Below are 24,284 nucleotides of genomic sequence, written 5' to 3'. Positions count from 1 at the left end.
GGAATAGCTCGGTCATATGGTAATTCTAATTTAGCTTTTTGAGAACCTTTGGGGGATACACACACACATGCATTTATAATCCATATGTATATATGTCTACACACCAATGCATCCATAGCAACACCCATATACATTTATGTACACACTCACCACACACCTGCACCTAAACACACATGCAGTCACCTACCCACACTGACCTGTGCACATTGCAACAATGATCCAGACTTATACAGACATACTCACATATTCACTAGCATACACGCACATTCAGGAAACTACACGCAGTCACCCTTCACTCATATACACACTCATGCACATATATGCACGGTCATTCACGCATTTGCACGCAGTCCCACACATACACACTCACACCTACGACCCACCTTCTATGCGTGCGCATACACAGACATGTGGCCACATTCACATACAGTCACAAATACAATCACACCGCAGCCACCATTAGCCACCTCACACTCACGCACACACATGTGTGCTGCTTACATAGTCACCCGCTACTTACATGGATGCACACCCACACTCACTCACATCCACCTATCACAAGCTCACACAAATGTGAGCACACACACACACACACACACACACACTCACATACCATTCATTTACCCCAAACGCACACACATGTGTGCTCACTCGCACACACGCGCACGCGCGCGCGCGCACACACACACACACACACACACACACACTCATGCTGCTTTTATCCTTTCAGAAAAGAAAAGAAAGCTCATAAACTGGAGAGCCCTCACACTGTATTTAAAAACAACCTACAATTAGCTTCAGAGCCTGTTACTTTATCCAGACTTACTGAGGGGTAAAAGCTTTGAAAAAGCCCAGCTGTTCCAGTCAGGACTTTCATGCCTTTGAGTAATGAGCTGTGCTTGGGGATGCCGTTTCCTGCCTGCACCAAGAGAACACGCGTTGTTACCGCTGCCGACATTCTACCCCAGCGGCTAGCTGACAACTTCTGGCTAAGGATCTCTTAGCCTCTTCAGCCTTTGCCTGTGTGATTTCTTCGCTATCCTTCAGCCAGTGCTTCAGAAACGAAACCCCTGCTGAAGCCCTATGGCTGACGGATAGGACTCGACTGGGAAACCTTATTGAATTTGAGTTCCTCTGCATGCAGAGAGACCGAGGCTGCTGGATTCCCTAGAACAGAGGCTGTTTGTATATAGCTTTATTGTCCGTAGCAATCAGACATTTCAAATTCCAAAGTGTTGTTATAATTTTCAAATAATACATCACTGAAATTTCATCTTAGTGTAGAACATTCCAGTCCTCCACAAACATTTATGAGCTCCATTTTTTTCTGCTTATTACATAGCAATCTTCCTGGCACACAGACAGTACTGTGCGTTCTAGCCAAATAAACCACTGTCAGATGAAATTAGTAAATGTAATGCATACTTCACACAGCACTGCAAACATTTAATTGGAGCTTTCTAGAAATAAGATCGTGGCATGTGAGCATATGAAATTTGGTCATCTTGAATTTCTGAGTCTTAACATAACCGAACGCCGATTTGTTTGGGACTGTGGCCTTTGGACTGCCACTAGACCTGGTGACGTGACACACACAGCTTCCTCTGCAGCTGTGGAAAAAATTAGCGTCGTTTGACCCTGCCAACAGCGAGCCCTCTAAAGAGCGTGAAAGGCTGCAGGGCACCGCTCAGCGCGAACACAGGCCTTTCCACTGAGCAGCCCTGTGAAGGAGTGTGACCTTTGGACTTCCCGATTCGCTCAAGCTGCACGGAAGTGGAAGAGCTACAAACCGGGAAGGTTTTTAGTCTTGATGTTGCAGATGATATCCCTAAAATAATTGTACGGAAAGACAACACGGAAGGGAGGCGTCCTTCCTCTTCAGTTCTCACACTTCCAAGAGTCCAACAGTGAACTATTCCCGTCAAGCTGTGAGGTTTTGTGGAGGGTGACCGGAACCCTTGCTGAGGCCATCCATGTCCTCTACTCCTCCATTTGGATAGAAAGTATGAGAAAAACAAGCAGCGGGCTCATGATGGACAAACTGCTGTCACGGAGTCTTTGTGAACCAACGGAACTCTGGTCTCAACAGCCCCTAGCAATGGACACCTCCTCCCTCAGACACACCCGTTCTATTCCCTGGCACCCCGAGCCCACAGCTGAAATCCAGCGGTTACCAGGTGAGGTTCTAACCTGTTGGGGAGGAAAGAGGGGAAGACAGCCTCCTCCTCATATGGAACCAGAGACCACAAGCATGGCAGGAATTCCTCAGTTCAACTGATCTCAGTTGTTCTCAGGCAAGAACTAGATAGCTGTTCAGCCAAGCAGTTTGCCGCTATTTTAGGCCAGGCTTCTTTCCCCTTTCGGTCATTTAAGCCTCACTTTAGGTCTTCCCTTTGAAATCATTTCCTCATAACAAAGGAGGCCAGAGTTGAAAGGACTTGGAAGATGGAATTTGTCATTGTACAGCTGAAGAAATGAGGGATCTGGGACACGAAACAAACCACCTGGCTTTACTTCCAGCGCTGTGCCTGCCGGAGAGGGACTCCACCACTCAGTCACATCCCTGGTCTTCACTTGGTGTTAGAGTGGCAGAACACAAGACTAGCTCTGTGAGTCTCTAATTTGCAATTTAATACATTTACTCTGGCCCCCGCTTGTTCTCAAGACACATGCCCTCTACTTTGAAAAAAAAAAAAAAGTTGAGTTGAGCTAGGTTTTGTTTTTTTCTTCCTTACATAGGCAGCTTTGCCCAGTATGATTTAAAGGCATCGGTAATCCTGCTTTAAGCAACATTCCTCGCTGCTGGCTAGGATGCAGGGAATTTCCACCAGCAGATTATCAAAAGAGAGGGTCTACTGTTGCTTATGAATGGACACCGAGTCGGACACAAAAATTGGGTCTATTTAAAACTCCTACAGCCATTCTGAAGAACGGATATTCTACCCCTTGATCCTAACCCTTTGGCATTCCTTAATCCCTCATCTTTATTACATTTGAGGAAAATTATAATAGTGCTCTCTGGGGATACTTGTCAATCCGGAAGAACATACATGGGAATTCCTTACGGTATACTTCCTAAGCATGCATGTTGCACAACGGTTAAAACAAAGAGATATTTGTAAGGCACGCTAATGATGGCCCAGATGTAATTAGGAGGGAATAAAGAAGGAAGGGGTGGAGGGGGTGGAAAGAGAGAAGGGATGAAGAATAGTGAAGGGGGGAAGAGGAAGGGAAGGGAGGGGGGAGGGAGAAAGGAAAGGAAAAGGAAAGCTAAGAAGGATGCAGAGACTGCGCAGAGGAAGGAAGAGCATGAGGAGTCAAGCTGCCAAAAGTCTAATTATGAGTTTTATACTCTGACTTTACTTATCTTCATCCGAATATACCATGACAACAAGGTTTAGGGGCAGGTACAGCTACACAGACTTGTTCAGACTAGTAAAAAGCTTTGGAATTGGAATAGAGTTTCATTAGTTACCAAGTAATATTCATTTCTAAGTCTGCAAGAAGTATGATGGAACTAGAATATGGGTCTTGATAAAACGAATAACCACTGGATGTATAGGAGGCTCTGAAGCTTTGGTCATTGCTCTAAGGGGCCACACTTGGTCCATGAGTATTGTGATTATGGGTGGGTTATGGATGCTTGTGGCTCTACCTTTGTAGACAGGTATAGTGGTAAATATGCATCCTTTTTGGTGAAAGGATCAAGTTGAAGAGTTCAGGGTTTTAGCTTTCCCTCTTCACGTTGGCTAAGACCCTGCTTAGTTTTCACCTAAGACCATCATTTAAAAATACGTTTTTGGGGGGCTGGAGCAACGGCATTTCTACCTCTGAGAGAACTTGAGTTTGGCTCCCAGCACCCACATTGGACAGCTCTAGGAGATCCAGTGTCCTCTTCTGGACTTTTTGGGTATTGAAATGTACTTGGGATACACTCACACAGATATACACAAATAATAATAAAATCTTGAAAAATACATTTCCATGATTGATCTGTATTCTTTCCGTCATACATTTTATTGCTTGACTTCATTTGAAACTTTATTATTCATTTAACTGATCTACAGAATCTCATAATAAATATACTTACACAGATATACACAAATAATGACAAAATCTTGAAAACTACTTTTAATGACTGATTGGTATTCTTCCAATCACACACTTCATTGCTTGACTCCACTTCAAGCTTTACTATTCATTTAACTAACGTATGGAATCTCATAATAAAAGCACAGGGAGATTGTGATACGGATGTCTGGGATGGAGCCCGGAGTCTGCACTCTCTGCACGCTGCCAGTCCTGTCAGTACAGCTGGCCCACAGACCAGCACTGAGTACCTACAAGCTCATACATCTAACCAGGTCATTCTCACATCTCACAGGCCTGGGAGCCAGACTGTCTCCTTCTGATATGTAAATCTGTCTTTCAGAACTAAACACAAAGAATATGCGTCCAATTTACTCCTCTCCCCCATAATTCTCCCTGAACACTTGTCATCACCAGTAAAGATAAGGGTTAGCAACAGTGCACAGCAAAGGCTTTTTTTTTTTCCCTGAGATGAGATACATTTCTCTAAGATGGAATGGATTTGAACATGTCTATTGTGGACAGTGAAGGTTTGGGAAAATGTTGAATCAATGCTGGAATTTTGTAAATGCCAACACGTTTCCTATATTCAGAGAGGGACAGATGACACACAGATGCCATTTCAGCAAGGAAAAGAGCAGCAGGAAAAGAAGCCACTATTGGCATTTCTTCTGTTTTGTCAAGATTTCTGCCAAGTGCTGGTTTTAGAACCATATAGAATGTAGATAAGTCGGACTTGCAAAGCTAATGAAGATAGGGTAGAGAGACCTGAACCCTTACCCAGTCTTTCATCTCTTACTCCCGGGGTTTCTAAGTAACACTCGCTTTTAAATAACAAAACAAAAAAATGCAAAACAAAATGTTCACGTTTCTGGTTTACCGTATATAGATCAAGAAGGGCTATGATGGTTCAGTGAAAGGTTTTACGATAGAACATGTGTCTCAACAAAACTCATCACTTAGGATGTGAGAAGAAATTTGCCAATTAAAAGTGTAAGGAGCAAAACCAATTTTGCGTATGTTAAGTGATCAACAGTTATCAAACATTTGTTGCAAATGTTTGTGTTTACTCTTCTTCTGGGGTATATGGCTAAGATAGTGTATGTAGGCAACAATTTGTCTGGTAAGGTGATTCTCAGATCTAGATGGGAAAAGAGTGAAGAGGAGTACATCGATAGTACTAAGTACTAGTACCATTTTGGTCTTGAACGGATAAATTGTGGTGGTAATTCACTGACCGGAGTATACTAAAGGTAGAACATACTAAGACAGGAAGTGATTCATCCAGATTTGACATGTGAAATATGGCAGATGTGGGAGCTTTAGTGGGCAGTATCACTCATGAGTATGGAGCATGTAAGAGGACCAGGTTGAATGACATTGTAGATTTAAGGCTCAGAAGTCAATTGATGTAGATGGCATCATTAAGAAGTGCTCTCAGAAATCTAGCTGTGACCCTCATCTGCTGCACCCCTAGGGAGAGTGGCCCCTACGCCATGCCTGGGTAACGCAATAGAGGTGTAACACCCTGAGGTGTAGGTGTGGAAGATCTGACCCTGAGAACCAGAAAGCAGGAGAACTGGCCCCACCCCTTGTCATTACTGCAAACAGTACACTCATCTAGTATTATAAGGAATGAGATGCAGAATAGAACTGGAGGGACAATCTGGTGAATACTGACTTTGCCTGCCTTTATTTCCCATATGCGTATATACCCTGATCTAAAAACGGGGGGACAATCTGGTGAATACTGACTTTGCCTGCCTTTATTTCCCATATGCATGTATACCCCGATCTAAAAACGGGGGTGGGGGAGGGGGAGAGAAGGCAACAGACCGCTTTAACATGATACAAAGAACAAGCAGAGCAATTACCTGCTCCAATACCCGAAACGTCAAGCAACTATATTCTGTTCTTTAGGCAGGACATGCAGTGACCAAACCTTAGACCAAGCATCCTGTAGGCGGCCACTCCCTAGGTCAAACCTCCTGTCATAATCTTGAAGTAGCAGGGAAAGATTTGAATCTTTGTGACCTTTGGTCAAGGCGGAATGGATCCACTTATGTGGGTTCCCACATACTCCTCCCCTTTTAATTTATTTAATAAAGCCTCTTCTTCTGCTGCAGGACAGACAACTGTGTCTGGCTTAGTCCATCTTCTTCCACTTTCCAGACTTAGCCACCTTTGGTACATACATTCCATCATGTACATCCTGTCTTAGTTTGCCTGGAAGGAAAAAGATCTTACCCATCACTGACTACTAGTTTCTGTTAATAAAGGGTTAAAAGAGGGTGCGCAGACAGGCTCTGTGTGCTTCTGAGCCAACTTTCCATCAAAAGATTTCACAGACAACTTGCTAATCATATGCAATCAGATAATGGTTTGTGATATACATGCTCCTATGGCCACAAGTTCTCCTAATAAAGGAGTGGAGGATGACCAAGATGGGATGGCCTTTTTCAATTGGTCCAGTATGTCTTTAACAGTTTTTAGCTGCATCAAAATCCAAATTTGTCTTATTAAACATATCAAATCTGAGGACTCATTGACTTCATGTCAAATTTTTCTCAGGCAAACTCTAACCTTTTTCTAATCAGTAACATTTTCATAGTGAACTCAAGCAGTTGCCAACATTAACAGGGCAATACCATAATTCTGAAAATTAACAACACACAATTTGTCAAATCACAATTCTCTTTTTTAAAATATTTATTTATTTATTATGTATACAATATTCTGTCTGTGTATATGTCTGCAGGCCAGAAGAGGGCACCAGACCTCATTACAGATGGTTGTGAGCCACCACGTGGTTGCTGGGAATTGAACTCAGGACCTTTGGAAGAGCAGGCAATGCTCTTACCCTCTGAGCCATCTCTCCAGCCCCAGATCACAATTCTCTTAAATCTGTTCTAATCAAAAGATCAAAAGAGGTTTCTGTGATGGGTGAGCTATGAGTCTTTTTCCTCTCCTATGTAGTTCAATTGTATTGCTGCTTCTAGCTTTCAAAGACAAGTTCGAACTGTCCTAGTCTCTGAGGAGCAGCAAAAACTTTCCTGCCATTCCTCCTCATTTTCTGAAGAGGCGCTTCAGTCATACATTGCCTCCATAATAACGTTCCATTGCTTTAACAAACCTCTCTCCCCCAGAGGGGAAATTTCTGAGGTCTCAGTTCTCAGGTCCTTTATTTCAATATCAAATTGAAATACTGGCAAAAATGAGTTCTGTGTCCCAAGATACAGAATGGATGAATGGACAAACATTCGGTCAGCATTCTTGGGCTGGCTCCAAAGTAAATAGGATTTGTGAAGGTCTGGAAACGTGTGCAGTGTCTACCAAGAAGCTGGGAATCACTAACTAGCACCATGGTCTTCCCTCCCTTCACAGACTGCAGCATGATGACGTAAGAAAGTCAGGGACACAGTCACTTTGGCTCTTCCGTGGGGACACAGTGGCTATGATGTCATCAGGGCTGTCATCCTTCTGCTGCAGACACTGGGCTGGATGTCTTGGAAGCCATCACGCCTCATTCTCTCCTCCTATGACAAACTACAAACATGTTCTTGACCCCATATTAAAAAACAGGGTTGGTTTTATCCCATGCTTTTTCGGTCACAGTCCGGCTGGCCTTGGCGAGCTCCCCGTAGATCAGCTCCACTGTCTCAGTGGGTGGATGCACGCCTCGTGGTCCCGAATTCTTTGCTCATGTTCTCCCTCCTTCTGCTCCTCCTTGGGACCTTGGGAGCTCAGTCCGGACTCTCTGAACTTGGCGAACAATGAGGGCTGATGAGACACCAAGGACAATGGCAGGGGGTTTTGATCCTACTTAATGTGCTGGCTTTGTGGGAGCCTAGCCAGTTTGGATATTCACCTTCCTAGATATGGACGGAGTGGGGAGGACCTAGGACTTAACACAGGGCAGGGAACCTGGACTGCTCTGTGGACTGGAGAGGGAGGGGGAGAGGAGTGGGGGGAGGGGGAGAAGGGTGGGAGGAGGGGGAGAAGGGTGGGAGGAGGGGGAGAAGGGTGGGAGGAGGGGAAGGGAAATGGGAGGCTGGGAGGAGGTGGAAACTTGTTTTTTGTTTATGTTTTTTTTTCTTCTTTTCGCAATAAAAAAAAAAAACAGGGTTGGATCCTTTCGATAATCCAGTGCAAGGGTCTTTCCATTTTGCTTTAGTGAAGGTCACTCTGGTGCCATCAGGCCAAAATCTAACCACGGCATATTGTTCATGGGCATTCATATTCAAGAAATTTAGAGTAAAATAGGCATGATTTAAGGCATTATGTGGCAACTGAGGGTATAATTACCCCACTTTATGTTTTGAAGTTGTGTTTTCAAGGAGTCATGGGCATGCTCCACAGTGCCTGTCTCTGAGAATGGTAAAGAATGCCTTTTTCATGTTCAATATTTTATTGGGAACAAAACTGCTGAAATGCTTTGCTAATATATCCAGACCCATTGTCTGTTTTTGTAGTGTTAGGCCTTTAAGGAATCTTTCATTACAATTTTAGGAAAAATAAAAGAATGCACTTGTGCAAATTGTAACAACTGATCAGCTGGAAAAAGATTATCAGTTTGACTGACAAATTGAGCAAGCACAATTTCCCAAGAATCATTATTTTGAAACAACCAATCATTTGTTGCCTAGTATAAGGAACATTGATTCTGTTAGGTTCCCTACCAAAGTACCACCTAGATCCATCCAGCTTTTCTGTACTGAACAAGCTACTGCTTCAAAATAAGGGTTGAATACCTCGACTGGTGAAACAGGAAAGTATCGACATAAAAGAGGATCATTTTGTCACAACACTGCCATGGGAGTAAGTTTTGTAGGTAATATACATGCTTGCCATATTGATCATAATTAATATAACACAACTGCTATTTCTATATTACATGCCCACCTGTTCCAGCACCTGTCTAGCAGTGTCTGTAAGGTGTCTGTGAAATTTGGGTCACTGCTCCCCTTAACAATTTCACTGAGTGGCTCAAGGTGCCCTGTAAACAGCTTTAAATAGGACAGTGGTCACAATTAGCTCCCAAATAACTTCTGGAAATCTTTCAAGTTTGTAAGCTATCTTTCTAATCAGAGCTGCAAGAGCTTTCTCTAGCTTACAGACATCAGTTTCCATTTCCACTGACTCCTGGCCGGGCGGGGTTAGATCTACACTCTCCAGGGCCCCACAGACTTATGGGACCCAGAACCAGGAGGCTCTGGGCCTTCATTTCCTGCTGCGTCTGGGTGGGGTGCAGACCATGGTCTCCGTGGCTTGGTGGTCCGGCTGGAGGCCGACAGTGGTGGCTACTGGCAAACTCAGCTGCAGCACAGGCTCTCAGTTTCCCACCATTGCAGCGGTGCTGAGACTGCGGCTTTCATGGGTTTGGCTGACTGGAAGCTCAGGTGTGCAAAGCCACACTGTTTTTATTATCCTTGCTTTCCTTTCTCAAAACCTATATCAATCTCCATTTGCCAGATTTCTTTTTAATCACAAAATTAGGAGAATTCCTGTATCCTTTCTTCTTCTAAAAGCTATTGATCTACCCATATAGGCTTGTTGGCCACATGGGCCGTACATCTTCTGGCCATTCCCCACCGACCAGCCAACTCTGCTTTTGTCTCTTTGAAATCCCCTATCTCTTATTTACACCCTACCTATGCAAGACACCCCTCCTTGTAAAATACACATTCTTGTACATTAGATGGAGCAGCAGTGAAGGTGTCTTACAAATAGTTTACAGCTATTTCTGATGTATGAGCTGCAAGGAAGAAATTTCACCGTTTAGATGCCCCCGCTGTCTCCTTATTGTGAAAACTCGGTTTATTCCTAGACTGGCATGATCTCCGCTTCTTTATTTGAATCCCTGTTAATAGCCCATCATTAGACCTTATTAGTATATTACAGGATGGCTGGAAACAGGAAAATAATACTTCCCATTCATTCCAGGCCATTTGCCCACATTCTTTCTCTGCTTGTCTCTCTCTGTGCTGACACTCCCATCTCAGCCGCGCTTCCCATGCTCAGTGTGCCCGGATCTCAGCTCTCTACCACTCCTCAGTTTTTTTCTCCCTGCATAAAACCATTTCCCTCTATTTCTCAACTACCTGTATCTATTTATCTTTTGATATTTAGTGGAATTATCATCTCCATAGTGTCACTTTTCCCTTTTGTCTTATGTAAACTATTTTTTCTTTCTTGCCTAACCACATAGTATTTTGTCTCTATTTCTGCTCATATCATGCAGTCATTGGCAAAATATACATTTACTCTGGTAGTCAGCTTCACAAGTCTATTAGACAAGAAGCCAAGCCCCACTTCTACAGAGTCTAGAACAATATCTGGTACACAGTAGGAGTTCAGTAGTTATTCAGTGAGTATGGGGCAAATGAGAGAATGAACCAGCAAAATGAATCAAATGATTTATTGTTTGTATTATTCTGCTAAATGAGAAAAGCATGGGAAGTGTAGAAATTCCTCCCCTAAGGATTTAAATAGCTTTATTTAGTAAAACAATGAAAAGTACATCTGGGGAATAAGAAACGGCAGGAAAAAATTAACATTGTTCCAACTTTACAAGTTTTAGTATAACACACATATGCTATGATTTAACAGCTTCAAATAAGGTGAATATAGACAATACACTCCATCTGTTCTCATAAGAAATTGGAAGTTTGTCCTAACTTACCATCCTTACACATTTTAGCATTATATTTGCAATAAGCATAAAGGCCAAGAGCAGCAGTAGATTACAATTCAATGTCCAGTTTATCTGTTGGTAGAACCAGACTGGAATATAAGAGAGGGTTGACTGCAGCTAAATTTATTGGAGATTTTTTATTTTGTTGTGCATTTCCTCACGCTACTGTAATTCATTTCACTTCCTACCTAGCTGAAGGGAGGACACAACATTAAAGCCGAAATGCCTTGTAGGGGAGGTAGATGTAACAGATGATGGTTAAGAATATGAGTTCAGACACGCATACATGTATACACAGCCGAGGTGAATCTTGTGTGGTAAAGAATGATAATTTCTATAGGGTAAGGTTGCTGTGGTTTATTTGTTTCCCCCTTAAAATTCATATTTGGAATTCTGACACTAGTAGATTATCAGTGAAGGCATTAGTGGGTGGAGTTGGGAAGTAGGAAATCCATGAGGATGAAGTCTTCAGGAATGAGGTTAGTCCTCTTCTGAAAGAGGGCCCGAGAACCAGCTTCCCTTTCCCAGCATGTGAGGACACAGTTAAAGATAGTGCGTATGAAAAAGAAAAGCAGGCGCTCACCAGATCCTGTGTTTATCAGGACTGTCATTTGAGCTTCTCAGTCTCTAGAACTGTGAGAGAAAAAGGTTTGTTGTTTATGTCAGCCTATGTCATTTTTGATAGTATCCCAAGCAACGATGGAAACTTACTGAGTACTGAGAAGAAACATACCAAGTCTTACTTTGCACACTAGCCCCCCAAGGACATCGCTGTCACCATTTTCATTTGCTGTGATTCAGCAGTGTGAAATATCATCTGTGAGGAGCTACAGCATCACAGTGACTGGCTGGACCTTCTGCTCTGTGACCTCCCGATTATATACAAGCTGTCATTTCCCAGATGGGACAGATGTGAGTTAGTGGTGGAGACAACAGGACCCACCAGCAACAGTGATTATTTTAAACAAGTTAAAATAAATACTGGTCTATTGTGCTTGGAGAAAACCAACGCAACAATGAACTTGAAAGCCAGATATGATGTTTAAGATTTTATTTGTTTTGGTTTGGTGGCACACACTTATAACTCCATAATTTGGGAGGTAGAAGCAGGAGCATCAGGAATTCAAGGCCATCCTTGGCTGTATGAACTAGAGCAGGCCTAGTCTCAAAACATGCAAATACAAAATTTTTTATTTAGTAAAAAAAAAAATCTTTAGATGATCCCATATATTCTGGAGATGGAGGACTCTCTCCTCTTTCTACTGAGTTGATATGGAGCAGACAAATGATTAAAAGTGTTGATTGTTTAGGTATGTTTAGAATTTTCTTTGCTCAGTTATTGCTTCTTGGTGCTCTTGGTGTAGACCACAACACAGAAGAAGGGATGTGGTTTCACCTCTTAGTTAAGAAAAAGGTAACAAAGGAACCAGATTATATTTCATACAAGAATTAGACTTCATTTTGGCATTCCAAGAGTGTGTTATTTAAGACTCATTTAGGCAGTCTTCAGAAATATGTCGAGCAGTGCTTTTTCCTGTCTGGGTTGTACAGCCCAAATCACAATTGGCAGGTGTAGCAGGGTATGCTCTACTGGCATGGCCCTATGTGGAATGGGTGTTGAGTGAGAAAAGTCAGAGAGAGAATGAACACTGGAGTAGAGAGAGGATGTTGCAGACTTCCCAGTTTCTTTAGCACTATAGATGGTTGGTAAAAGACCCATGACACTGTCATAGTTCGTTTCTTTGGTTGAAAGTAAAAAGAGGTTCCGCTGGCCTTGGCCACTTGTAGCACAGTGTTCTACTGCCATGCTGCAGAGCACCGAGCACCTGAACAGAGGTGTATAGGAGCCTCCCCTCAAGTGCAGAGGATGGTGTGCTTGCCAAGAACCCAGAAAAGTGTGCAGGGGTAACCTGCAAAGCATGGCGGGGGGGGGGGGGCAGGGGAGTACAGATAAGTGGCAAACACATCTGTACGGTGGGTAGCGTTGCTTAGCGCGCTGATTTTATGCTGTATCCATCCAGCTAATCGGAAATGATATTTCCATGAAAACTTTATGATTCCACATGATAACTGGTCATGGAAAATCTAGTGTCAGATTTTTTTTTTAAAAAAAGATTATTATGATATTGTGTGGGTTTCGCCTGAATGTATACCTACCACGTAAGTGCCTGATGCCTGTTCAGATCAGTAGGAAGCATTCAGTCCCCTGGAATTGGAGCTACTGGTTGGTTGTGAGCCACAATGTGGGAGTTCTCTGTAAGAACAGTTAGCGATCTTAAGTGCTGAGCCATCTCTTCAGTCCCTGATGTGCACTTTGGAGACATACCCGAAGGTGGAAGCTAGGCACTGGCTGTCACTGCTGAGCTGTGGGTACTTGTTCCTGATCGGCCGACATTGCCAATGTGGCTCAAAAACTGGCTTGCAGCTCTCCCTGTGTTTTCTTGTATGTGATGGTGTCCTGCATACACAGATGTTCAGCTTCACAGAGGATTGAGTCCTTTCTGCAGGTGCCCTGCATCCCAAGTGTGTACACCCTGAGGGATGAGTATGGTGTTCAGTTTATACTTCCATGTTGTCTGTTGGGATTACAGTGTATCCTCATTCACCCCTACTTTACACACTAGGACTGTCAGTCCCGTTTACCTGCAGGAACTTCAGCCCCATATCAGGGAGAGAGAGAGAGAGAGAGAGAGAGAGAGAGAGAGAGAGAGAGCGAGCTAATGATCTCCCAGAAGCTGCTTCATTATTCCCACAATCTCATAAAATCTAGTCGTCTCGATTGCTTCTTTTCCTTGTAACATGTTATGTTATTTCTCTTATCAAATCAGGATACCTGGGGAAACTTCAAGAGCTCAGAGGTATGCCCGAGTTGCCTATGTATCCAGTAAAGGAATTTTCTAATAGTACGGCTGTCTGTAATTAGTAAGAATGATTAACCAATGTATGAGTCATAGCACGCCCTTGGGAGGCTAATCATTAATCATCCTAGTTTGAATTGTATATGTGTTAAAAAACATTCAATAGCATGCCAGATGTAGTCTGTAAGACATGACTCCAAGTGTCATGTAGTTTAAGATTGAATTATTGAATTTAAGTGATCAAGTCCATGCCCCAACGTGTCACAATGTGATAGTTATTAATACTCCAGAAAGATCTGAGTTTCAATTTGTAAACGGCAGTTGTGCCATTATAGTCAATCTTTTTAAAATCGCGTCCTCTGTGCCAGATGCCGTGGGTATAATTGTTGGAAAAAATCCCATAGCTTCTGCCCACAGAATATTCACTACCTGGAGGTATCTGACCTCTCATAACCCTTTAAACTGGCCAGCCTGGTCGTTCATCACCGTGACTGACAAGCTAAGAACGGGACTCTGGGAGGGACCATCTGCTAAGATCATTTTTCAGGGCTTCTGCTCTGACTCTCAGTTCCTAGGATTTCAAATCCCTGGCTCCACACTCTTGGATCCCAAGCCAGGTTCTGTTAGACCTATTTGGGGATCTCTGAGTTGCAGCCTATTGGATCTCGGGTTTTCATTGAGCTTTGCTTTCTCCTTGCCTTGGAAACGCCCAAAGAATTTTCCAGCTCTGGCTTCGGGCATTCAAGGGATTCCTCGACGAGGGGCCTGGGATTCAGATAAACGAGAAGACAGAGGTGAAATGCAATGCTGTAATATACTAAGACAAGTGGCCCACTGTTCCTGAAGAACATTGAGCACATTCATTGCTGGTGACGTCGCCAGCACTGTGGAGCGTGACCTGCAGCAGCTTCCTTCCCTACGGCTACATACCCGTATCTCTGCTCTGCGAGTTTTCTTTCATCCTACAAATATTTGTTATGCAACTTCTCGTGTGCCACCCACACTCACTGCCTTCCCTCGTCTCTGCTGCCCCAGTGTGCCACCCAGGCTTTAGCAGGGACCAGAGGGTGGCAAATACGCACGTGTAGCTCAGAGGCCTGGGTTCAAATCTTGACTTCCTATGCTTAGATTTTGATTCAGAAAATGAGGAACGACTCACCACCTATCTTTCAGGAGCACTAAATTTAAGGAAAATTGTAGCCCTCTCTTTGTATACAGAATAAGCAATGTGCACAACTGTTATGCTAATTTCCCCATCTTTTCAGTTGCTACGAGATAGACTTCTTTCTTCCTTCACTGGTTCCTTCCAACTTGTACAACCAATAAATACACCCGTTCACTACAGATCTGCAGTTCCATAGAACATTGCTCTCTGACTGTTTCCTCCCTCTTAATGCAAACATCCAGGCTCTAGACTCCCGCTATGTGTAAATACTCACAGTTCGCTTTCCAGTTCCCGACAGCATAATCCCATCCTCCTACAGAAGCCGTGGTAGTCAGTGATGTTCACGCTCATCCCATCCCCCCCATCTGACAGCTACAGCACATTTCCATGGCTTCTCTCCTGGGCTTTGGGACATTGCCCATTCTGGGTCTTCTTTTACAACTTCAGTTATTTCTTCTTGTGCAGATTTCTCAAAGTAGGTACAACTTGTTACAGACTTAGGCCATCTCTAAGTTGTCAACACATCCTTTTATCTTCCCCTTCCATTTGTCTTGGTGTTGTGGTGGCCTCAGCTAACAGGTCCATATTGTCTTGTCTGAGTCTTCAGGTTAACCAGACAGTGCAACTTCTTCCCCTGGAGCCCTGTTTCCTCCATCGTAGTGACTCCATCCAAAGTGAAAATATTACCACATCATGTTGCCCAGGCCAGTCAATGTGGAGGTAAAGACAGGAAACAGTATTGACATTGAAATGGCATTTATTCTTCTGAAAACTCATAACCCCATCTCAGCACACTCTTTCAGATAAAATAGAGTGCTTCATTGACTTGTTCAGAATGCACGACTATCAAGATCATCAAAAACAAAATCTGAGACAATGTCACATCCCAGAATTACTTAAGGAGGCATGATGATGGCAGTGTCATGTTTGATATCAGTAACATATAAATATTGAGGAAATGTAAATAAATAATCTGTGGGCTTTGTGTCCTAATCATATGTCAGTATTGGTTAATTAGATGAACTAATGGCCACAGGAGTCTAATATAAACTGCTGACAACAGTAAGATAAGCTGTGTCGAGGGGTAAGCTTGCGGAAACTGCACAATATACTCAATAGTTTATGCAACACTAAACTGTTCTGAAACAAAGTATATTAATTAAAATACTTTCTTCCTGCCCCTTATCTCATCTCCTTTTTCTTTCTTCTTTATCTCTCTCCTCTCTCTCCCCCCCCCCTCTTTCTCTCTCTCCATTTCCCTATTTTATTTCTTTCATCCTGATTGGAGGAACTTCTGGATTTCTTAAATTATTCTCCAAATGCAGGAGCCAGGATGGATGGTAACTGCATGGTGATGTTTCATGTGTGACCTGAAATATTCTTCTCCCCCCTTGTCCATTGTATCGCTTCTCCCTTGTTCTTTTCAAAGGGAAAAATAATGCCTCTTAGTGGAAGGCCTGGAGTTCTTACCAGGGCACTGACGCCAGCGCTGGTGTCCAAGGCTTGAGGCGCCAGTGTCTCTGTAAATCGGCCAGCACCTTGAGTCCTGCCAGCTTGGACCATAGTTCTGACTTGATGATATTGTCTCCACGTCTGCGATTCCCATGGGAATACTGTGGACCTGTCCCTCTGCTTCTTGGCTTGCTGTTAGGAGGGTTTGTTTGCGTCTGTGTGGAGCCCAGGCATCTATGTGGCGTGACTGGGAAGCAGAAGGGCAGAGGGGCAGTCCCTGCACTGCTAAACTTAGAAACATTATCTCTGTTCCTGAGTCTAAAAAGTCAGCCTTTTAGAGATATACCATCTACCAAGACATTTCTTGACTCCTAGATCCTATGCACACGTCTGAATTCAAAGATCTAGACTGACTGGTTCAAGTTTCCCAAGGATGACAGTGTTGTGATTTTGTTCATCACCTTCCTCCGTAGCATGTCCTCCGAAGACACTCCCACATTCCAGAACATCAAGCTCCTCATGCATTAAATCATCTCTAGGCTACCTGGTCCAGCCACCCTTAAGTGTCTTCAGCACCTACACTCTGATTAGTCTTCCAGGTTTCTCACAGCTCCATGCCTCACTCACCACATCACAGCTGAGCAATATTCCCTCATCACCCTAAAGTACCCTTCCATCTTTCTGTATCCCCGCCACTACCACACTGCGTCATATCGGTTACCTGCTGGTGTTTAGTAGGTTATCCCTGTTACTTAGAAGATCAAAATCAGCAATTGTATCCGTCTGAATGGGTCTAAATTCTACACACAGGTTACCTGGGTCCTCTAAGCCGCAGTTCCTTTGTATAAGACTTGGTATTAGAACAATGGTCACACACAGGCTTATTTGGGAGATGTACTGGAAATCTCACAGATGTCGGTAGGATTCCGCTCCACAAAGGTAGGTGGATATGGTCACCTGTTTCTATGGCTGTCAACCACAAGTCTTTCTCAGTTCCTCCTCATGTGCTTCTCTTTACCAGGTCCCTCCAACATGTGAACTGACTTCTATCGGCACAAGAAAAAGAATAACAGCCAGTACATAAGGGAGAAGCTAGCATCTTTATGTCAATCTAATTTTAGAGATAAACCACTTTTTCTGCATTCTGGTTGGCCAAGGTGAGTTCCCAGCTCAGCCCACATTCAGAGGGAAGGGCTCACATGAGGGCAGGAGTACCAGGCAGCCGGGTTCCCTGGGTGTGTGCTGTGGATACCTGTGGAAGCCAGGGAGCACCTGTCGGTGATCAGTCAGATGTCAGACCCGATGATGCCACACACATGCAGCAAAATGGCAGAAGGACATTTATTGCTCACACAATGGCATTTTCTGGGAAAAGCAGAGCAGACACAAAAGCCAGGCTGGGATGGCTTGAGAGAAAAGAAAAACAAGTGCCCTTGGGTTTTAATGTGGTGAGGATTCCCTCGGGCATTGGGTTTGGATAGTTTGAGCTTCCCACCAGCACCAGGGATGGAGGCCTGGGGCTTTGTTATCCTCTTACCCTGAAATGAGACAGAAGGGGGGGGGGTGGCATGCATGGAGGTGATGCGGGGACAATAGTAAGAACTGCTAATTGTAACCAATGGAATTTACTTATTTAATTGTTGTCTTTGACAAGACAAGGAAAGGGGTGCATCCTCTCCATGTTCTCGGGACTTAGTGTGCCGTCTGTCACATGATGGTGGCTCACTATGTATCGGTTAAAAGATCAGATGACTGGACCGTCTATTCTCTCTTAAAGAACATTTATTTACTTGCTCTATCTGCCTATAGACATATTGATCTCTATCCAAGCCTGTTATGTAGTTACAATTATTTTCTTAATTTATCAGCTGATGTCCTCAGTAAGGAATTTAACCCACTTTTAATTTTAAGTCCATATTTTAAGCATAGATTCTTGAAAGAATGAAAGAAAACCCAAAGTACCAAACGGAAGGTTTTTACATGACTCTCTGTGACAAATTCGATAGGAGAGGAAGAGTTCTCTAATACTAAGCTTTTTATCTAAAATCACCATGGCAAAGTTCTTATATCAAATTCAAAACGATCTCCTTCTCAAGTCTGAAGAGCAGTCCGGATTCCCTGCCCTGTGGGAAGTCCAAGGTCCTCCCCTCCTCCATCAAGGTCCAGGATGGTGAGCATCCAAACAGGCTAGGAGTGGGGGGAGGGGGAGAGGAGTGGGGAGAGGAGTGGGGGGAGGGGGAGAGGAGTGGGGAGAGGAGTGGGGGGAGGGGGAGAGGAGTGGGAGGAGGGGGAGGGAAATAGGAGGCAGGGAGAAGGCGGAAATTTTTTCAACAAAAAAATAAATAAATAAAAGAAGTGAAAACAAAACAAAACAAAAAAACCCAAAAAACTATCTCCTTGCTTTTAACACCATGACTTAGATTTTATGTTAAGGAAAACCAAAGCATTTGTTGGTTTGACTCCCTTCCTTCTTTCCTTCCTTCCTTCCTTCCTTCCTTTCTTCCTTCCTTCCCTCTTTCATTTTTCTCTTTACTTAAAGATATATTTATTTTATTTTGAGTGTATGAGTGCTTTGTCTGTATATCTGTGTACCATGTGTGTGCCTTGGGCCTTTGAAGGTCAGGAGAGGTCATAGGAACCCTTGGAACTGGAGTTATAGATGGTTGTGAGTCACCATGTGGGTACTGGAAATCAAACCAGGGCTCCTCTGTAAGATCCACCAATGTTCTTAAGCACCGAGCCATCTCCAGCTCCAGGCTTGGCTGTTTCCATCATGCAGCTGTGAGAAACACAAGACACGCCTCCTGGTCTTTGGTGTCCCTGGTTGAATTCGGAGCCTGACGTATTCTGCTAGAATCCATACTTCTTACCCTATATAAATGCACTCTATATAAATGCTTCATCCTTAGTGGAACAGTGTTGGCCCAGTTTACAGCAGCATTGTTCTCGTGAGAAGATCAGCGCAGTCCCGGCGACAGTGGCACAGCTTCTTATCAACAGTGGGGTTCTCAAGCTGCAGGTGCCGACAACTCTGATGCTGTATATCAGATATTTACACTACAATTAATAACAGAAGCAACATTACAGTTATGAAGCCGCAACAAGATTATGTCACTGCAACATGAGGTACTGTATTAAAGGGTCACAGCATTAGGAAGGTTGAGAACCATGGATTTAAAATGTTCTGGCCTTCTTTGTCTTCTTTTCCTCTCTCACATGTGTCTGTGCTTTCTCATTTTCTAGCAGAAGATCCTCACTAGAAGTCAGACAGATCCTGGTAACACACGCTTGGATTTCCATAATGGCGTGCCAAGAAAACCCTTTTTCTGTCTAAACTCTGCAGAGATACTTAGTTATAGCAACATGTAGCAGACGGAGACAGTCCCAAACATAGTAAAGATCAGGTGTGACCAGGTGCTGGGTGGTCAGTGGAGTGGGTCTTTTCTGTGAAGTACTCAAGGTACAGAGTTTTAAGAGCACAGTAGAGTGTAGACATTATGACCCTTCGATCAAGTTATGCTGGACTGGAGAGATGGTTCAGCGTTAAGAACACTGTTGGCTCTTCTAGAGGACCCAGGTTCAATTCTCAGCACTCACTGGCAGCTCACAATTGTCTGTAATTCCAGTTCGAGTGGAATCTGACACCCTCACATCAACAAAAAATGTCCCCAATGTTCCTAGATCAAGTGATGTTATCACAAATCCTCGTAAATAACTCATGCTTATAAACATAGTGGCAAAAGAAACAAAAAGAGTATGCAAGCTGTGAGGGGTGTCAATGCTTCCAGTCTGACATTTCTAGCATATCTAAAGCATGCTGGTTTCCATATCACCACTGACATTTAAAAATCTTTCTCATTTTCATTATTTGAGGCAAACATACACCTTATTCAGAATGTGTGTATCATGGGTTCTGTCATCTATACGCCCCAACACTTGGTGCATTGCTTTAGATTCTTTCACAGAAGTTTCTGCTCTTTGAGGGGAAGCATGGACTAGGCCAAATAAAAGCTCGTATGACATGGCCTTCAGGATGGGGAACCAAGAATGCAGGGAGGGGAGGTGTGGGAGATGCTGAACCTGTGTGCAGACGGCTCTGCCCCTCCCACTCAGCTGAAGGAGTGTGTTTGAAGTGGCGGAATAATTAGGCTCAAAGAACATACTGTCAGTGTGCCCTTCAAAGGGAAATCTTGAGTCAAACCTCGGGGCAATTAATTTCAACGATGTTTAGACCCTAGAACACAGCTGCAGAGGCAAAGCCTCTAGAGAACCGTCTCCCTTTGGATAGCAAATGTTCCATATATCCAGAGCAATCCAGTGTTGGAAAACAGCTCCTGACAAATTTCATATTTTTTTACTTATCCTTTGTGATGAAAGCCGTACTCTCAGGATTATGGAACACAATTAGACTTTATTAGATCGTACTCTTCTGAATTTTGTAATTGTCACAATAATGTGCCACAGCCTTTCTGAACTCAGAAACTAATAGAACTGATATTCTACCAGTAGACAGGGAACTTTTCGTTATCAGTCATGGCTTATGAACTCTGTATCATTTGTCTTGACTAAGGGAAACCACACAAAAAGAACAACGCAGATCTAAAACGTGTGGCCTTGACTCTTTTTCTACAAAACAAATCAGATATTTTTCTTTCTTACTTTTTTGGTCGTTTTATAATTAGTATGTTTGATTCATAGGAAATTAAGATTTAGAGGCTTTTGCTTTTCCAACAATGTTTAAACGAATCTTATTTATACCAGGCACTCCATCTTGTCAACTTGAAATGTTTTTCACATTTTTAAGAGCGATGATGGAGTTAAACACGCAGCCCCTTGGCTGCCTTGAAGCCCCTTAGAGCCCATGAGGAGGCAGCACCGCACTCTGGCATGAAGCCAGGGTGTTTTATTTTCTTAACAACATTCTATTTCCCTGAACTCTGAAAGAAGTGACAGGTTATTTTGTCTGTAATGGTGGTTATTTTCAACTTCAAAAACTTTTCTGTGATCTTAAAACCTTATAATTTGTTCGCAGTTACAAGTTAATACAGGCGCTGGGCGGCATCTGTATGCAATTTTAGCTGAGAGATACGGCAGAGATTTTAGCCCTCCAAACTTATTTTATTAGACATCGATTGTCTAGAAGCTTGCTGCCAGCATTGCAGTTCGCTGGCATCCGTGGTGGGGAGATAAACATTCATACGCCTGTTGGGGCCCTGGGGCCCTCATCAGCCCCATTGCACGGAGGACGCAGGAGGAGCAATGGGAGGGCAGAAGCTTCTATACTGGAGTTACTATGGCGGGGGCTGGGAAAGTCCTTTTCCATGCCTGCATCACTCCACGCTGAAGAAACCTCATCTCATAGTGTTCCAGTGCTCTCTTCATGAGGCCTCTGTTAGGCTGGGCCTTCTGGTTATCCGCCTCTCTTCTCTTCCTTATCCCTAAGTTTGGCTGCAGCTCTCTAGAGAAGGAGGGCTTAATACAAAGGAGCCAACAAAGATACAAATTAGCTGTGTGCAGGATTCTTCCTCAGGACTACTCCAACCACATGAGCAAAATTCCAGGGAAGGCCTGGCTGGCTCATCCTGCTGAATAAAGTGTAAAAAACACACAGACACACACATTCATCTATCTGTCTGTCTGTCTATCATCTCTCTATGATCTATAATCTATCTATATCATCTATCTCCTTCTCAGTCCTCCCCCCCACCCACACACAATTAATCCAAGGGAAAGAGAAAAGTTTTAACTTAGAGTTGTTGAAAACCCAATTGCTTTTAAAAGTGTGGGGTTAGAAGGCATCAATTTAGTCAGAAACAGAACAGAGTTGGAGAGAGCCTACCCCATGCCTGGCCTTACTGCAGATATATACAATCCCAGTTTAAAGGCTGCAAGTGGGAGGGAAATAGGAATTTCTTGAGTTTCCCTAAAACTACCTACCTTGTTACAGTCTCATGTTTCCAACTGTGACCTTCTGTGAAGAAAAGAAAGAGAAAAGGAAAATGATATAAACAACTTTATCTAATAACCCGTTATCACACAAATTAGGCAAAGTTTCAGTTATGAAGAGTTGTAGAAATTTGAACGTGTGACCTTGAGGCTGCTATACAAATGCAGAGACCACCCCCCCCCCCAGCTTCTTTGCATGCAAAGTTCCTCCCAGTGGCAATGGGGACAGACAACAGGGTGCTCTGTGGTGGCTGATGAGGGTGGCAGTAAAAACTATAAAATAACGCCCCTGCTATCTGTTTCCAGGTCCTGCGGCACAGAGGTGGAAGCCAGAACTTTTGCCGGCTTGAATAATTCAACTTTCAGATCTGTTTATGGTCGAAGACAGTTTTGATTTACTTTTCATCAACCTTTCAATTCTTGGTCTTGTTTCTACACTGAGCCTCCTCTCCCCCACCGCCCGCCGCCCCTTCTGCCTAAAGTTCTTTGATTTTAAGAGCCAGCTTGGCATTCGGTTTCAGAAATAAAAATCAGAAACGAGGGGAAGGTATCTGGAGGAAAATGGTTTTAGAACAAAGAGAAAGCAGGCTTAAGATAACCAAGCTTTCGGATCTCAGACATTCCTCCCCACTCTGACAGGGTAAGAGAGTTGTGAGGCTCACGTCTTGGTGCTGGCATCTCCTCTGCCTGACCCCCCACAGATAACAAACTTGACATATTTATAAAGGGCTCAGGAGTGTGAGAGAAAGCCCTCCAGCACATGGACGGTGCGGCTCGGAACTTCACCGGTGCCACACAGGCTGCAGAGTGGAAACAAACAGTTTAAATCGGACGAGCCTGCGGAGGCTGGATTGACACACTCACAGGTGGGATCTTTCAAACATGGGGTTTACGATATCTGTTTATGATTTATTAGGATTTAAGAAAATATTTTTCTTGTCTCAGTGGTATGGAAATGTTAATTAAAAACACAAACAGAAAAGTACTATCTACTGTCCCGCATCCCCATCTTCTTGCAGTTTCTAGCCTTCCCTGTTTTCAAATCACCTTTCTGCTCAAATAGACAACGTGGCTGGGAACGGCATGTCTAAGGGAATAAATACGGCAGCATGAGACTTCGCGGCTCTGAGGGAAAACAGAGGTTCTCTTTCTGGCTTGGCAAACATCTCATCTGAACAAATCTGATTAGCCAAGCTTGAGGCATGTGCTGAGCCTGGATATCACACTCAGGTGTGGAAGCAGCAGCAGGTTGCTTAGCTGCTTTTTGCAGCCTTCCTATTATCAAGTGGTGGGGGCAGGAGGATTGCTCCCTGGGGAGAGGAAGGCATTTATGAGGGGAAGGGGTGAGGGCGTGCTCAGGATATGACAGTGTATGTGTCTGTTCCCTGGAAAACCCGAGGTCACAGTAGAAGGATGAGAATTGGTAGGTGTGTCGTTTTATAAAAACTGAAATTCTTTTTTTTTAAAGATTTATTTATTTATTATGTATACAACATTCCTGCAATGTATGTTTGTATGCCAGAAGAGGGCACCAGATCTCATCATAGATGGTTGTGAGCCGCCACGCGGTCGCTGGGAATCGAACTCAGGACCTCTGGAAGAGCAATCAGTGCTCTCAACCTCTGAGCCATCTCTCCAGCCCAAAACTGAAATTCTTTAAAGAAAAATACCATGCTTCTATTATTTATTCAGCAGACATTATCAATGTCTTGTCCCTTGTTGTGACAAAATATCTCACATACTCAAATTATATAGAGAAAATTTTGCTATTAACTCCTGATCTCAGAGTCTCAGTTCACGGTCACTTAGTCCACTGTTCTTGGACCTGCACATGGTGGAACACCATGGTGGAAGAACTAGGTAGGAAAAGCTGCTAGGGGGAACAAGAAGAAGACAGGAGGGGCCAGATTCCAACATCCCCTTCAGTGGTATGTACCCTGATAACCTAACTTCCTAACACTAGGCTGTGCCTCCAAATTGTTCTGCTATTTCCCAATTATGCCTTCAGTTAAGGACCAAGACTTCAATACAGATGCATGGCAGAGGGATAATCCTTGAAGAACCAAATTGTGATGTATCT

The 24,284-nt window shown here is 43.6% G+C and overlaps 1 pseudogene; it reads left to right on the top strand.

Annotated features, from left to right (window-relative positions):
* LOC121441394 overlaps positions 1–22,558 on the top strand; it is a 48,290-nt pseudogene extending 25,732 nt beyond the window's left edge.
* Positions 22,559–24,284: the final 1,726 nt, after the last annotated feature.

Source organism: Microtus oregoni, unplaced genomic scaffold (assembly GCF_018167655.1).
Source record: "Microtus oregoni isolate MIOR12 unplaced genomic scaffold, Mior012 000077F_ref0000221, whole genome shotgun sequence".
NCBI lineage: Eukaryota > Metazoa > Chordata > Mammalia > Rodentia > Cricetidae > Microtus > Microtus oregoni.
The sequence above is the reverse complement of the archived record's forward strand: the minus strand, read 5'-3'. Positions and strand labels throughout refer to the sequence as shown.